The sequence below is a fragment of the Ambystoma mexicanum genome, chromosome 11, assembly GCF_040938575.1.
Source record: "Ambystoma mexicanum isolate Mex_15411 chromosome 11, UKY_AmexF1_1, whole genome shotgun sequence".
NCBI classification, from domain to species: domain Eukaryota; kingdom Metazoa; phylum Chordata; class Amphibia; order Caudata; family Ambystomatidae; genus Ambystoma; species Ambystoma mexicanum.
In genome coordinates, this window is record NC_090934.1 from 990,667,411 (window position 1) to 990,683,361 (window position 15,951).

Here is a 15,951-nt window from a genome sequence, read left to right on the forward strand (position 1 = left end):
GTGCAAATGCGCACGCATTTGTGCATGATGAATTTTACATGACTCCCACCTCTGCAAACAATTGTTGCAATTGACCTATCATATGCGGACGGATGCTTCCTATCTCTGTCCTATGCGAGGACGGTCTTCCCCAGGAATTCATCAAAACTGCTGAATTATAAACCTGTGTACTAGAGAATAGAGGATGAACAAGCCAAAACTGCAGAATTGCTAAGCTACAACTCTATGCTGCATTTCGGCTGAAGTAACCACTGGGAAGCAATGAAGCTTCTTCAGTACGATAGAGAGCCTCGTTCCCACAACACCGGACGTCAGGCTCGCTAAAATACAGCTGATCCGTTTCCTATGAACCTGGCCTGGCTTGGAGTGATGGAAATTGGGCGATAGTTAGCTGGAGAGGAAGGATCGGCTGAGGGCTTCTTTAGAAGGGCGGGCACAAGAGAGTGCTTAAGGAGGAGGGGAAAGTTCCATTGGCAAAGCAGTGATTGCAGAAATCGCCTAAGGCTGAGGCAAGGGTGTCGATGAGGTCCTTGATGGTTCTGGATGATCAGAGGAGAACCTGCTTTAAAGAGATTTTCATAGATCAGACTTGTCTAGAAACATTATCAGGGGTGAACAGGGAAAAGGAGGAGAAAGGAGGAGAAATGAGGTCTGGAAGAGGAGGGAAACTGAGCATAGAGGATATATGATATTGTATGAACCCTCTATGTCTTCAGACACAGCATGGATAGGGATTGCCTGAGCCTACTTTCCTAATATAGAGGAGTACACTTTACCATGATCTGCAGGTCTACTCGCAGTCACTTCTGTCACTGGCCACACCACCTAACAGGGATCATGTAATCGCCCCACTCACCAAGTGGCGAATATGCTTGGGCTCTGGAGGATCTGGCTCTTGCCTTCTACCCCCTGCCCGCTTTAACTTTTGGGTTCCCTGCATTCACATGTACATGGCTACAGCCCTGTGTCCACAGATAACCATCCCAAAGGTGAACAGGGTGGGGGCTGTTTAAAACTGTTTCCGGTGAAGAAGCCTTCACACTCGCAGGGCACACTTGAGCGCATACTGAGTCCATCAGAAAACAATGCAGTTGCTCATTATAGCGCCACCCAACAAAGTGCTAGAAAATGCGTTCAAAGAAAGTGTTTGGTATTATGGATGGGTTTTAGTCCGGCTTCTCATGATCAGCCCTCCACTTGATTTGCAATGCATCTAGATTACCACAATCAATCAGTCCCCCTCAAGCCCCTTGTATGTTTCCAACTGTTTGTTCCTATCATACACCTGCTGCACCTATCCTTTCACCTCTTTGGTCTGGTTACGCCTGGCTGGCGGCAGCACAGTACACCACCATCCAGGCAATACTTGGTACTATAAGACTATAACAGTGTATGGGTGCTGTACAAAAGCTTGTTAGCTTAACAAGTGTAGGGAAGGTTCACACAGTGATATGATGTGCTCAGGCATAACACATCTAAGGGCAACAGTTCAGAGGACAAGGAATGGGATAAGAATCCCATTTTCTGTGGATGTCAACATGCATGTTTCTACACTCTAAATGCATCTGTGTGTGTGTGTGTGACTTTATCAGGACATACTCACATTTTGCTCATATAGGCCAATACACCAAGGTTCGAAATTAAGATTCGCTGAACAGGAGCTAAAACCAGCTCCTGGGTGTCGGGCATAACCTAGAAGAAGCTACCGCTGGGGAACCAGAAGCGAGTACCCAGCCCACTGCAACCCTGACTTCCACATGAAATGCACACTTCTTGTCCATTATATAGGATTCATTATGTTTAAATGTGTACTAGATACATCCTAATATTCAAAATGGATGCCATGTGTGCATGTTTGTAAGGCACAATTGCCTGGGGAGCCCAAAGTAGCTCCTGGTAGCTGTTGCTTTCAAGCTAACCAGGCCCTCCTGTGCTAGACGCAGGAGCTAAATAGCTCCCAGCTCCCCTGAATTGCGTACCCTGTACGTTCACTCACGTTTGTCTGTTCCACTTCTAAGCTCGTGGAACCCTTCCTTCTTCCTCAATCATCAGGCTCTTCTTTCACCACTATTCTCTCAGCTCTACCACAGACCTCCCTCTTTTACTCGCTCCAATTTTCAAAAGATGCAAGAGAAGCAGTACAAAGGATCTATGCACGTATTCAAATAAGTATCTAATAAGCAATCCCTATGCTTACTGTTTCTGAAGACCGCGGGTGTAATACAAATGCCATGCGTTTCCTCGAGACATGCCCACATTTTGAAGCACCTAGGAGGGAGATTTTTTAACAGAAAGTGGGAGAACATAATTTCCTCGTAGACTTGCATTGGGGTTAGAACAGTGGTCGAAGTGTACGAAAAGAAATAGTGGAACTGCCCGCGCTCACTACAAACCTCATCACACACCATTTAGGGAATGTTCAGTGCAGTGCACTGAAGTGCAAGTTTCAACTTCTTCCTACACTTTTATTTTAAAACGAAACCATTCCAGAACGGTGTATTTTTAAAATAAAAGTATAGTAAGAGTAAAACATTTTTATAAAGTAGAGGCGCAATGCTCCCAACCGCTCCCGCCTACTTAGACCAATTGGTTAGAGTTATTTCCTATGCTCAGTTTGCCAATGGAAAGCTGAAGAAAAGCTAATGGAATTCCATCCAATGTAATATGTTATGTTTCATACCTCTCTAACTTTTTAAAACTATTCTTGTGTTTCATTTGCTGGTCATATTCAATCTGAAAGGTCCAATAGATTTGTTTTGAATTAGTTACAAAATGGTGGTGATGTGTGCAGTATCCAATGGATGTTACGATGGTAAATCCAGATGGGGAAACTGGGTGCATATGCTCGAGGACATCAGTTTCGGCCAGGTTTCAAGGTGTATTCAGCAAGGGGCGCATGGGGGAAGTACCACGTGATAACTGGGAGGCTTGGCCTGTGGGAAGCAACTGAGATAGAGGTGTCTCAGACAGATAGTATTGGGCAAAACACATGGACATTTCAAGGACAGAAGCTAGGCAGACCTATAGCTCAAGAGGAACGAGCTGAGCCAGTGATCGAAGTGAGCAGGGAACGGTCGGGAGTGGTGTTCCACTACTTTTATTTTTTTCTGCTTACCATTCCTCTACTTTTTATGACCATATTCACCATCCTATAGAGAGGATTTGTCTATTCATGTCCCTATGCAAGTGTAAAGTTATAATAGGAACCTTAGTTGCTAGCCACTCGGACTATTGCAATGCCCCGGCCACAACACCTGTCACATGATGCATATTGCTTCCGGGTTCCATGTCATTTCATCGCTGGATGTTTTTTTGCAGGGTTTTTTACCACGATTTTTTTCACAGAAAAACCCATTGAATGTTTTAAAAATTATTTTTGGGGGAGTTACCCCTCAACCCCCAATTTTCTTTCATTTGTATTTATTCCCAAACACACACACCCCATATATATAATTTACTAGCCCCCCCTAAAAAATTTGATGGGTTTTTTCGAAAAAGAATTTGAGGCAAAAAACCCTGCAAAAGGCAGTACCAAGCAGGGCACAGATGTTACGAGCAGATGTAGAAAGAGGGATAAAGTGGCAGGGAGCGGGCAAAGAGCCAGGACATGATGAAGGGCAAAGAGATGATTTGAAAAGGGGGTGCTGTGTCTTATGTGGATTAAAATGAAGAAGTGAGATACCATTCAAGACTTGACAATGGACACAGGTGGAGAATAGCTTGAAGAACATGGACTTGTGCATTGGTAGTGCCAAGGTGTGAAGAGAACTGATAAGAAGGCATTCCAATCCCAAGCAGAAGAGTGTGGGGGAAGGAGAGTGAAGAAAACTGGAGAGAACTCTGGGGAAACAAGGAAGAGAGGTTTCAGGAGCCTAAGGGCCAGTAGAGGGCTGGTCTAGAGATCCCACAGTGTGAGAGATCAAAGGAGAAGTGGGTGTTCTAAAGATCAACAGAAGATGCTGGGTAGAGGAGTTAGAGTTCTCAGTGCTAGTGCGACTCTTCACGTCAGATATCAGTGCGGCTTCAGTACAGTGTGTTGGGCTTTATCCGGTTTAGAATGGACACGGAAGGAGGCATCTAAAAGGGAAGACAGACTCAAATGGACAATTTACCTTTTCTAACAAAAATGTCTATCTCGAGAATATGCTAATTAAGCAACACCTTTAAAGAGGTTATTTGCCTAGTGGTAGGAATGCCCTCCTGCAGCATGAGCAGCTTGAGCAGGTGCTGTTTTAGCACAGCTCAGGGCATCTATGATACAATGATTTACTCCGTCGCCTCCAGAAGCTACTCACATTGTATCTTGGAAGATGCTTGGCTTTGGCTTTATGGTTTGTATGATTAGGAAGGTTTAAAAGTGCAAAATCCAGTCCAGGTCTTCCAGTCGCTCAACATCTTGGGAGGTGCAGATCAGTGGTAGAAATGTACCGAAAAAAGTAGTGGAACTGTGGTCTCGGCACGGGAGAGGGTAGGCGGAAGTATGGTGCAACATGTGACAAGGTGTTGCGGCCGGGGCATTGCAATAGTCCGAGTGACGAGCAACTAAGGCTCCTATCACAACTTTACACTTGCACAAAGATATGAATGGACAAATCCTCTGTATAGAATGGTGAATATGGTAGTGGTAAAAGAAGTGGAACACCGCTCCTGACCGTTCCCGCTCACTTCAATCACTGGTGCAGATTCTAAATATGAGGTGCCCAGATTTAAAGCATTATGAAAAATGAACAATAGTCCAGTTGAAGCTATTTCAGTAGCTTGGGCCAATGCAGGTCATATATCCCAGTGTGCCCAATGACCTGGTCACTGATGAGGAGAAATCGCCTGAATGTCCCCAACACCGCTTGCTACCCACACCCATGGCTTACGACACCTCACTCGTGCATATTAAGGAGCCTGAGGATTGAGTAGTTAGTAAACGGTGCTCCAGACTCGTACAAGCATGTGCTGTTTGAGAGAGGAGACTGCTGGAAATGTTCTATTTTTACGTAATTTCATGTATAAAAGGCCTAGTGGTGCTATCAAAGCAAACGCAGTCCTGGAGCTGCTCCGAGAATGAACCTTCATGGAGCATAAATCCAGGGTTTCAATCTTTTCCTAAACAGCAAGGGGCCCTGGGTTCATGGAATGCCCTTAGGGAAAGAATTCCTCTATTGGCAGGCCTGGTCTGAAAAAGAACAGCAGCCAATTTTTGCTTGCCGAAGCGACGAGAATCTCAGATTGCGAGCTGGAATGTAGATTTGGGGTTTAGCTGCCAGAAATTAAGAGAAGTAAGTGTAAATATGTGTGGGCCCTATTGAGATGGATGTGTGCTGTATTCGTTTCTGCAAGTGAGCAATGCAGTATCACCATTTCAATGTCCAGAGTAACCCAGGTCAGAGGGGTTGCTAGAGGGGGGCTAAGGGGAATATAGCTCCTGATCTTTTGGTTGTAGCCCTGGATAGAAGCTCAGGGGCTACAACCAAAAGCCTAGCTACCCCCGAGTCCTGACATTAGTGTTGCCCCGGGTCTTTTATTTATTTATTTAAATTTATATAGCGCGCAAGCAGCCCAAGGGCATTGAGGCGCTGTTACTTGTGAGAGCTTAGTTACAGAGGTAGAGGAATGGTAGCAGTCGTTGGTACATTATAAATATTACAGACATAATACAGTCCTTAAAGACCTAGCAACACCCCTGATTCAGGTGCTGGATTGTGAGGTTTCTGCACCCTCGAAATGGAAGCATTGGGAGGACCTCGCTGAGGGGGTTTGCAGTTGTGAAGGAGACAGGCTAAGAAGCATGTTGTACTCAAAACCTGTACTGACAACAGGACAAAAGAAAGAAATGGATCTTAAAAAGTCTAGTCCAAACAAGCTAGTTTGGATCCTCTTGAAAATTTGAGGTGGTTCTGGGCCTATCTTGACACTAAGGGTCTTAACCACTGAGACTATGGAGGGGCCTGTCCCACACAGGTGGGCCAAATTGAACGGGCCCATTACTAACTGGGATAAAAGAAGTCATAATGCCAACCTCATGATTGTTTAATTTAAGGCGGACTTGGCACAACCAGCAACCTATGGCTAAAAGTCAGTCATGGAAGTTTCCCGCACATTCAGGGGCACATGGGTGTCATGATATATGATATGATATTTTATTTATAGTGAGCACATACACAAGTTTTTTAAGGCGCGACGAGGCAGGGGAGGGAACAAGGGGGGGACAAGACAACGATCCTACTAGGCTCAGTGACACTGAGATTGTGCAAGTGCAGGGGCGAGGAAAGGGGAAAAGTGCAAAGGGAAGGGGAGGAGGAGCAAGTGCAGGACACAGGATTTAAACTGTAATTCCATCTCAAGGTCTTATGCTAGTTCCACATAGTACATTTGGGGAGATAAGGTTAATGGCTGCCCGGTATCTGGCATCGCATCAAGATGTAGAATTTTGGGGTCTACTTCATCAATGGGACACATGCGGCTCTACAGACCTTTCGGCCTACAGCGTCCATGATGGCTCAATATGACTGTAGTTGCTAGGCTTCTTGGGAATTGCAGGTCTGAAGGGTCATAGATTGCCCACCGTGTCCTTATCTTTCATTAACTCAGCTGAAAAGAACACAGCTTGACTCCATGAGGAAGGCTGAGTGTCTGATCTTCAAAGGAACACAGCACAGTACATTGTGGGAAATGTAGTGTTTGTATCTGTGCATGCTTAATTACACCAATTACTGAGGTAGTGGGAAAGCCTCTCACATGACTGCACATTCCTTAAGGCCCTGGCCTTGGTGGGAAGTGCTGTGACTGAGCCAGGTCTTTAGCGCCCTACCCCCTAATCCTACCAACTCAGTCTCTCATTGGTTGAGGATGAGGGAGTGGCTTAAACTCACAGTTGGGAGGTCACTGCATGCAGTAGGGGGTTTCTGGCCCCTGAGGGTGCATCCTACTCCTAAGCCCACCAACCCAGACTCTCCTTGGATGTGGTGGGGGGAGTGGCTTGAGATCAGGGCTGGGGGTTTGCAGAAGTTCTGATTTATACATTTATTTATTTATTTATTTATTTATGTTTGCATTTATACAGCGCACAGAGCCCAGAGGCATCTAGGCGCTAAATTGGATTCTTAAGAAAAATTGTTACGTTTTGACATATCTTAGAAAGCATAAATTGTTACAGATATTACAATAAGCATTGTGATTAAATCATGTTCAGTGGGCCTACATAAGACATTACAGTATTTACATTTGACTTCATCAATACATAACCTCCCCATAGTAAAAGATACAGCAGGTTATTACTGGAGGTCAGAACTGAAGAGGAATGTTTTAAGTTTTTTTCTGAATGACCAATATGATTGGTCATTTCTGAGTTGGTGCAGAAGAGAATTCCATAGTATAGGAGCTATTACTGGGACGCTGGAGCCTCCTGCTTTTGATCTCTTGAATCTAGGTATGCTGAGTTGATTGGAGTATGCACTCCGTGTTGGTCTGTTAGAGTTGACTTTGTTCATGAGATTACTGAGATATTTGGGTGCTTTCTTAGCCATACATTTATGCGCCATGGTTAGAATTTTAAATTTGATTCTGTCCTGGACAGGAAGCCAATGAATGTCCTTTCTAGTGGCAGAGATATGGTTGTGTTTAGGGATGTTTAGAGCAGCTGTAATGGCGTTGTTTTGCACTGTTTGTAACTTTCTTACATTTCTAGCGCTAGTTCCAGCGAAGAGGGAGTTGCAATAATCTATCCTTGATAGTATTAATGCTCTGGCCAATGTGATTGTATTTTCCGGAGAGGGGAAAGGTCGACTAGTTCTTATTAGTTTAGCCATGTACGTGGCCGAAGAGAGTACTGCATTGACTTGTCTGTTTAGCGTGAGAGCAGAGACAATGTAGACTTCGAGGGTTTTTATTTCACTGGCTCCAGGGATCGTATTCCCATCTATGATCAATGATTTGTACTGCTGGGTGAGGTTGTTAAGTTTAGTTTTGTTTCCAATGATGATAAGCTCTGTCTTTTCATCATTAAGGCACAGTTCATTGCTAGCCATCCAGGCCTGGATGGCAAGGTATATTTTGTTTAGGTTTTTTGAGTCTGTGTCATAACATCCCGTAATAGGTATTAGAATCTCGGTATCGTCCGCATAATTGGTATATGAGATACCCATATTGTCAAGTTTGTCAAAAAGAAGTTTGGTAAATGCGTTATAAAGAGTGGGTGAGACACAAGAGCCTTGTGGGACCCTGCATGTTACCGGGATTGGGGGGGCTGCTGCAGATTCTGAAAAGACTCTCATAGATCGATTGGATAGGAATGATCTGATCCAGTTGATAGTGTTTGGGGTAAATTGAGCTGCTGCGTCTAAATGTTGACATAGGATGTCATGATTTACTAAATCAAACACAGCAGATATCTCTAATAATAGGAGGATACACAATTCTCTGTTGTCCTTGTACTGATCCATTTGTGGTTTCAGATCAAGCAGGGCCGTTTCCGTACCGTGACCTGGTCTGAAACCTGATTGTCTTAGACCTAAAAGGTGATTATCTTTCAAGGTGTTTTTGGATCTGCAAATAGGCTGCATGATCTAATATTTTCAGTAAAAAGGGAACGGTTATAATCAGACGATAGTTGGTTGGACTATTAGGGTCCAATGTAGGTTTTTTAGTAGGGGTAGAACCAAGCTGTATTTAGGTCATTAGGAACTGTATTGGTGGCAAATTAATTATTAATCAGATGAGTGATAAAAGGGGCAAGTTCCAGTACACATTCTTTTTACCAAGGTCGCCAGGCAGATATCCCCTTTGCATCTGGAAGGTTTTAAACTTTTGATAATGTTAATTGTGTCTAGAGTAATGAGAGGAAGGAAGGAGAGTTTAGTTACTTCAGCTGTGTCTGGTGGAGGGTAGCTGGTTAAGGGAGTTTGGTTGAGATTAAGTTTAGTTTTTTTCTGTTCAATTTTGTATTGTAGGAGTGCTACTTTGTCCACCAATGCATTTTGAATTTTGGTGCACCATTGTGTGTCTTTGATCGTAAGATCAACGGTAGATGCTGGGGATTCCAATTCTCGATGAATAGTGAATAATTCTCTGGTATTAGATTGGGCATTGAGAATTCTTTTATTATAGACTGCACTTTTAGATTTGATGGTTTCAGACTTATACTCGTTGGCTAAAGTTTTGAACAAGGTTTTGTTTTCTTGAGATGGGGATTTGATCCATTTGTTTTCTGCAGATCTTTTTTGGGCCCGTAAGGCTTTAAGTTCAGAGGTGAACCACAGATTGATGTGTGCTGGCGGTTTGGATTTTTTACTTTTTAGTGGGGCAATTTTCTCCATTGCTGCAGACATGGTTTCATTATACCGGCTAACTAGAGTTGATGGCTTGCTGACCAGGTGCTGTGTTTTTAGGATAGGTGAGAGTAAAGGAAGCATTTTATCTCGGCTAACATTTTTAAGGTTTCTCGAGGGGGCCAACATAGTTGGGATATGTTTATTTAGTGCTTTAGAGTTACTGGTGGTAGTGAATGTGATAATGTTATAGTCGGACCAAGGTGAAGGGGTATTGGACTGGATGATGGTAGTACAATTGATATCAGCTAGCCAAGCCAAGGTACGTCCTTTATCATGTGTTGGTGTCGAGATTCTTTGTGTGAAACCTTGGGCTTCAAGTGTGTTCGCTAAGAGGGTGGCATTCAAGTCTTGGGAGTCGTTGAATCCTAAATTAAAGTCACCCATAATAATCATATTCGATTGTGGTTTCAGATTGTGGGCCACTAGTGTTGTGATTTCATCATCAAAGGTAGAAATAATACCTGGGGGTCTATAGATGATTTGGAGTGTGAGAGTACAAGTAGGTGTAAGGGACATTTTTACAGTCATGACTTCACCAGATGTGAAAGGTAGGGTGGGGATATTCTAATATCCAGAGATTCTTTAGCTAGTAGTGCTACTCCCCCTCCTCTTTCTGTGCCTCTATCTTTTCTATAGATAGTGTATCCTTCCGGGATGGCTAAGGAGAGGAGAGGGCCAGAGGCTGTGTGTAACCAGGTTTCTGAGATTGCTAAAAAGTCAAGATTCTTAGTTTTTATGGAGTCGGCTATATCCAGAGCATGGGCAGTGACGGATCTGGCATTAGTAAGCACTCCTTTTAAAGAGATCATATGAGGACAGGTAGGTTTAGTGGTAGAAGCTAGGATGTGATTAGAATCTTTAGTCGGCTGAAGGTTCAAGGTAGTGATGTTAGTTTGTGGTTGTAGGACAGTGGTTGTTTTGTCCTGGGGCAGTAAAGTATCTGCTCTTAAAGGTTTCTTCAATAGAAACTTAGGTATTCTAGCGGATAACCTATTTCTTCTCTGTCTGCCTGTAATGGGTTGTAGTGTCCATGAAGTCTGTTTGTTATGGGTGATTGGTTATAAGGCCATGGCTATTTTGTCCTGGGGTAGTAGAGCATCTGCCACTAGAGGTTCCTTCATGGGAACCTTAGGTATTCTAGCGGATAACCTATTTCTTCTCTGAGCGCCTGCAATGGGTTGTGGTGTCCATGATGACTGTGCATTTTGTGTGATAACGGTTGAGACAGTGTCAGTAGCCATATAGTTGTATGTGGGTCTAGTGAGAGAGCAGTAGCAAGAAGTAGTGGCATGCAGGTGGATGTTGCCGGCCATCGGGAAAGCAAATGTTAGCCACCTCCAACATCTGCCATGCAGCTCAACAGACTACTTGTTGAAAGGAGACATCATGAACTGACCACCTATGGAAACTGGTAAACCATTTTCTGGCACTGCGTGGCTGTTTCTTGCCAGTTTTACTTTTGTAATATTTAAATACTTACATTGCATTTGTAAGATGAGCCGTTTAATTTCAAACTTGTTTGACCTGGAATAGTCTCAGAAGGAGCTTGCCCTATGTGCACTCTAAAAGTGAACAGGTTTTCTTTAAAAAGGGGAAAGCATTGTATCATGTTTTTAGCTTTCACTTTGGTATGTTAAGTTATATTAGACAGTCCTATTGAAAGGGATCTTGCTGGGATATTGCATTACTGTTTTTTGATTGCAGAAACAGGCTTTATGTTGATTCCCATTCTGCGTCCGAAATCAGAATGTCAGGAATGCAGTCAATACCAGTAACTATAGACTGCATTCCTAACATTCTGATTGGTTGGTAGGAGGTCAATAGCGATTTCCGTGTGTTTAATATTTCTTACGGACCAGGGCTAAGCAAATTCATTCTTGAGAGGCAGGAAAGGCATCACTAGAGAAAGAAATATCTAAGAAAAAGTTACCAAGATAACAGAGCAGGGTTGAAAGTGTAGGAAAAGTAGAAATATAAAATACAATATATTTTCAATTTTGTTGAAGACATTTTTTTTCCAAATTACTCAGCAAAAATACAATTAAGAGGAAATCTGAGGTTATGTCATATGACTAGGATTTCTACCGCGCACCGCAGAGATCTGCATGGTCTCCAGGAGCTCTGGCGGATCTGATAGAGAGTGGGTGGTGTAACAATACTTCATATGGCATCACTTTTTCTCAGGTCGGAGTACCTTTCCATGAGGCTAGGGTACTGAGGCCACTAACCAAGAGTCCAGCTAGGGGTGGTAAAATGCAGGAGGACCTCAGTGGGAGGACATTTCCTCCTGGGGACAAGGACGTATAACTGGGGAAACCCCTTGTCGCATCCCAACCATATAACATAACCTATACCTGGGATTTTCTTCCTTCATCTCAGGGTATTTGCTTCCACTTTTTAGAAGTTTCCCATACAGCATTATTCGTCACACATTGTATTGACTTCACATAACTCCAATTCTGCCAATTTAAAGTACGACTTTCATACTTGTGATTGTGCAAAGTCCCTCGCTTTCCCAAACGTTTTCCCTGCGGCCTTACGCTTTCCCCGTTCTCCCCGGTACCTCTTCTGATTCAGGGGAACCTCGCGGGGCTCAGCGTGCACTCAGGACTTCTGTTTCCCGATTCCTCTTCACTCTGTCTGGTCGGCAACCTGTTCTCGGCTCCTCTACAGCGATATGCTGTCTATGGACGTGGGCAGAAGGGAGCACATAGCACTCCATCCTCGGGCAGTCTTGGCATCGTTGGCTGGGCCCTTCATTCACCATGATGCAACTGCCATCATGCCACCACCTGGTACGGGACTTTGCTTCCTATTCGGGCAACGGTTCTCCCATTGCAGGATTCCTCAGCTCTCCGCTGTCTCAATCCGGCGTGACTTGCTGGTCCAACAGTCCACGGCTCTGCAACTTCACTCTGCTCCTTCTCTCCAAAGCCTAAGCACGACAGGGGCTTTCCCTATGTACCATGCTCTCTCGCCTCCCAAGAGGTACTTGTCTCAGTTATATACATGTCTCGTTTTAAAGAAATGTTTCCTCTTTCTTTGTATGGCTGGTTTGTCCCCACTTTGCTTGACACCTAATATAAGGATGACAGATTAATCTTCATAGCTGGCAGTCCCATAGAGGCAGATATGGTGTTGGATGTAGGAGTTTCCACATCGGAACGGGAGTCCTTGTCCCCTAAGGGAGGGTCACTCCCATTGAGGTCCCATTTGAGCTCCTAGGGAAGGTCTTTTGTGGAGCCTGCTCACCTCGCTAGACTCAGAGGGGCTGGGCTCCCCCTTGGGGAGAAGGGAGGAATACCCAGGGTTCGCCAGAGTTCCTTATCATTTAAGGTGGTTTAGGTCAGTTACCCATTTCAAAAGAACATGGTAGAGGTGTTTCAGGTGTAGTGTGAGGTGAGATTATCATTATTTCAGTTGTGTCTAGGTTGGGTTCTAGGTAGCCTGCCATCATCCATTCATTTGTTCGCACAAATCAGTTGCTAAGAGTGGTGTTGGAGTTTCCATCATCGGTCATTTTGCATATGACTTCTGTGTTATCCGCATAGTTGCAGCAGGCGAGCCCCTAAGATATTATGATCTTTCTCAAAAGGGGTCATGTAGATGCTGAAGAGGAGCAGCAAGAGGCTCAATCCCCTGGGTACACCAAAGGTAATGGTTTGTAGGTTTGAACTGAAAGGGGGAGCCAGGTGATTTCTGCCCATTGGGAATGCTCTCCTCCACTATAGAGTTATGTTAAGAAGTCCCGTTTCTTCCAGTCTTCTCATTAGTGTACTGTGGTTAATACTATCACGGGCTGCTGAGATGTCAAGGAGTAAGAGTGCTAAGGTGATGACATCTGTAGCGCTTTTGAGGTTGTGCGAAATGGAAACTAGTGTTAATTTGGTGCATCTCATAGATTTAAAACTGTCTTGTCGTGTATACTGGTGTCCAGAAACATTACACAAAAGAGGCATGACCAACAGTGACGAGTGTTGGGGTTGTGTTCAGGATGTTGGGTCTTTAGAACACATGCTGTGGAGCTGTGTGCGGGTCAGAGATTTTTGGAACAAAGTTTGTGATGTATGTGACAGGATTACGGGTGGGGGATCTGTCCTGGATTTTAAGACTGTGATCATGGGTGATGATTCCGGGTTGGATGATATCAGCTCTGCCCTTAGAAAGTGTTTTTTTAGTGCTTCCATTGTGGCCAAGAGGTTAGTACTTCAAGGATGGAAAAGCCGGATCCCTCCTTCATTTGAAGAATGGGTCCAGGAAATGCACTGCCTGTCAAGAACTGAAAAATTGTTTTACAAACTGAAACATAAATTGTCTTTGTATGAGAAGATCTGGAATGGGTTTAATGATTTCTTTTAGTTAGTTGGTTTTTTTTCTATTCTTCTGTAATTGCTTGATTATTTCTGTATTATTGCTTCTGTATATATTTGTAAATAAATAAATAAAAAAAACTGTCTTCTGAGCAATTAAGTAAATTATTAGACTCTACATGTTCCGTTATCTGTCTGTATACCCAGCCCTCTAGAAATGGGGCTGAGTACAGGAGGTTTGAGATAGAACAAAAGTTGGAAGGGTTGCCTAGAGTTTCCAGAAGTGGTTTTTAGAAGTGGTTTGATGTAGGCAGTTTTGAAAACTTTGGTACAATTCCTATTTCGAGTGAGCAGTTCATTAATTTACGAAAGTAGAAAGCTGAGATATTCAGGGGGCAGGGGCCAATAGAAGAGCCAGCTTTGCTGCCAAGTTTAAGTAAGGTTCAGATATTGTTTTAAAGCTGTTCATCGCTTGGGTTGTAGGCTAAATGTCATTGACCGGGGTTTGAATGGTGTTTCGAATTCTGATCCTTATTGCTGGCTTGATGGCTTGCTGAATGTTTAGTACTGTGCTTCCAAATTGGCTGGTGAAATCATATTGCAGACCTTTGTTAGGTGGAGGTGTTTTGTTTCAGGAAGCTGGGTTTCTCATGCTGCCATAAATGATTTTTTAAGTGTCTTTCTCCAGATCAGGTGCATTATTGATTTGTTTGGAATTGTATCCTATCTTAGCTTTAAGGATTTCTGCTTTGTAGTAGAGGATCTGTCTTTGGTAGGCGTCCTTATCTTGCCGTTGTAGTGTTTTCAAGTATTCAATTCCTTTTTCAAGTGCTCGTAGGTGGGGTGTGAATCATATTTTTTTCTGAGGGTGATGTGCTTTAGTGGGGATGAGGGTGTCTAATGCTTTGGTTATGAGGTTTTCCAGTTCCATTAACATTTCTTTCACTACTCAGAGTTCTGGATCGTTGGGGTTGGGCTCGGACTCTTCATCGGGAGTTAACGCATTGGTGTGTTGATAGTAAAAATACCATTAGATGACTGTACTAGAGTACCAGAACGGGCAAGGTGGTTAATGGGAAGGGTAATTATTAGGCCTGTATCACAAAATATTGCCTTGAGGATCACCCTGCCACGGGGGAACTGTGACCCTCCTTGTAGTGGTATGAAGAACGTGCGGGACCCCAGTCAGTACCATCACTTTGTAGGCCAGGAATGTCATTAATAGTACAACTTTATATCACATGATACATCCCAACACTTTTTCTGACCAGTGTTCTCTTTAAGCTTTTTCAGAAACACAACTCCCAGAATACACCTGTGAGCAACCAAGAAAATCTGGACCGGAACCAAACAAGCAGAAAACCTGAAACCCTGCGACTAATACTGACTGTGAATCAACACCACAACCAGACAGCATCTAGCACCCTAGAAAGCAAATAACCTGTGGCATCAGAAAAACAAACTTTCAGACACACAGCATGCCAGAAAAACTACAAAGAAGCTATCAGACACCATTGCAAAAAAACGTGCTGGAAAATGAGTATGGGTTTAAAGGGTTTTAAAAGCTTTTCAGCTGTGTGACCCAGTCCCTCGGGGAAAGGCAGGCACAGTTTGGCCAACAGTCAGCTAAGAGCTGGAACCAATGGTGTGGCAGGAGGGGGAAGTGAACAGGATCAAAGATGAGTGAAAGAAAGGCAGTGGGTGAGTTGTAGGGGTGAGGTCAGGAGGTGTGGAGGTGGACTGAGAGATCTGGCAGAGGACAGACAGTTGAGTGGGGTGCTGAAGAGTTGGCAGCGGAATGGGAGCAGGGTGCAGGTGAGGTATTTGTGAGGGAGAGTGGTACCAGTTTGTGAGAATGAAGCAGTGAGTGAGAGGATGTTTCTGAAAGTGGGGTGATATTGAGGGGAAAATGGGAGCCAGAAAGAGGGGAGTGAGGGTAATATGTAGAGTGATAGGGAGTGAATGCTCTGAGAGTGAGGATAGTAGTGAGGGGTGTAGGAGAAGGGTGTGAGGAGAAGGATGTAGGAGAGAAGTGAAAGGGTGCGAATAGTGAGAGTGAGTGTATTTGGCCAGATGGGAGAAAGAGAGCAGGATTAGTATGTGCACGTGAGCAGTGCACTACATAGATGAGTGCGGGTTAGTGAGCAGGGCACCATATCCCTGAGTGGAGTGAGGAGGGTGAACAGGGCACCATATCCCTGAGTGGCGTGGGGAGGGGTGAGAGTAGAGGAGCAAGGAAGGGCGAGGGTAAAGGAGCAAGGAAAAGAAGTAGGAGGAGATAGAGTGAGAGTGTGGGATATTGGCAGGGCAGGAGAGAGGAA

At 44.1% G+C, this 15,951-nt stretch overlaps 2 protein-coding genes across 2 annotated transcripts in view; both read right to left on the reverse strand.

Annotated features, from left to right (window-relative positions):
• CEMIP (cell migration inducing hyaluronidase 1) overlaps window positions 1-15,951 on the reverse strand; it is an 867,705-nt gene that overhangs the window by 464,829 nt on the left and 386,925 nt on the right. The window lies entirely within an intron of this gene.
• The window catches only part of LOC138504001 (inactive cell surface hyaluronidase CEMIP2-like), a 721,493-nt gene that overhangs the window by 645 nt on the left and 704,897 nt on the right, over window positions 1-15,951 (reverse strand). The gene's annotated exons all lie outside the window — the stretch shown is intronic.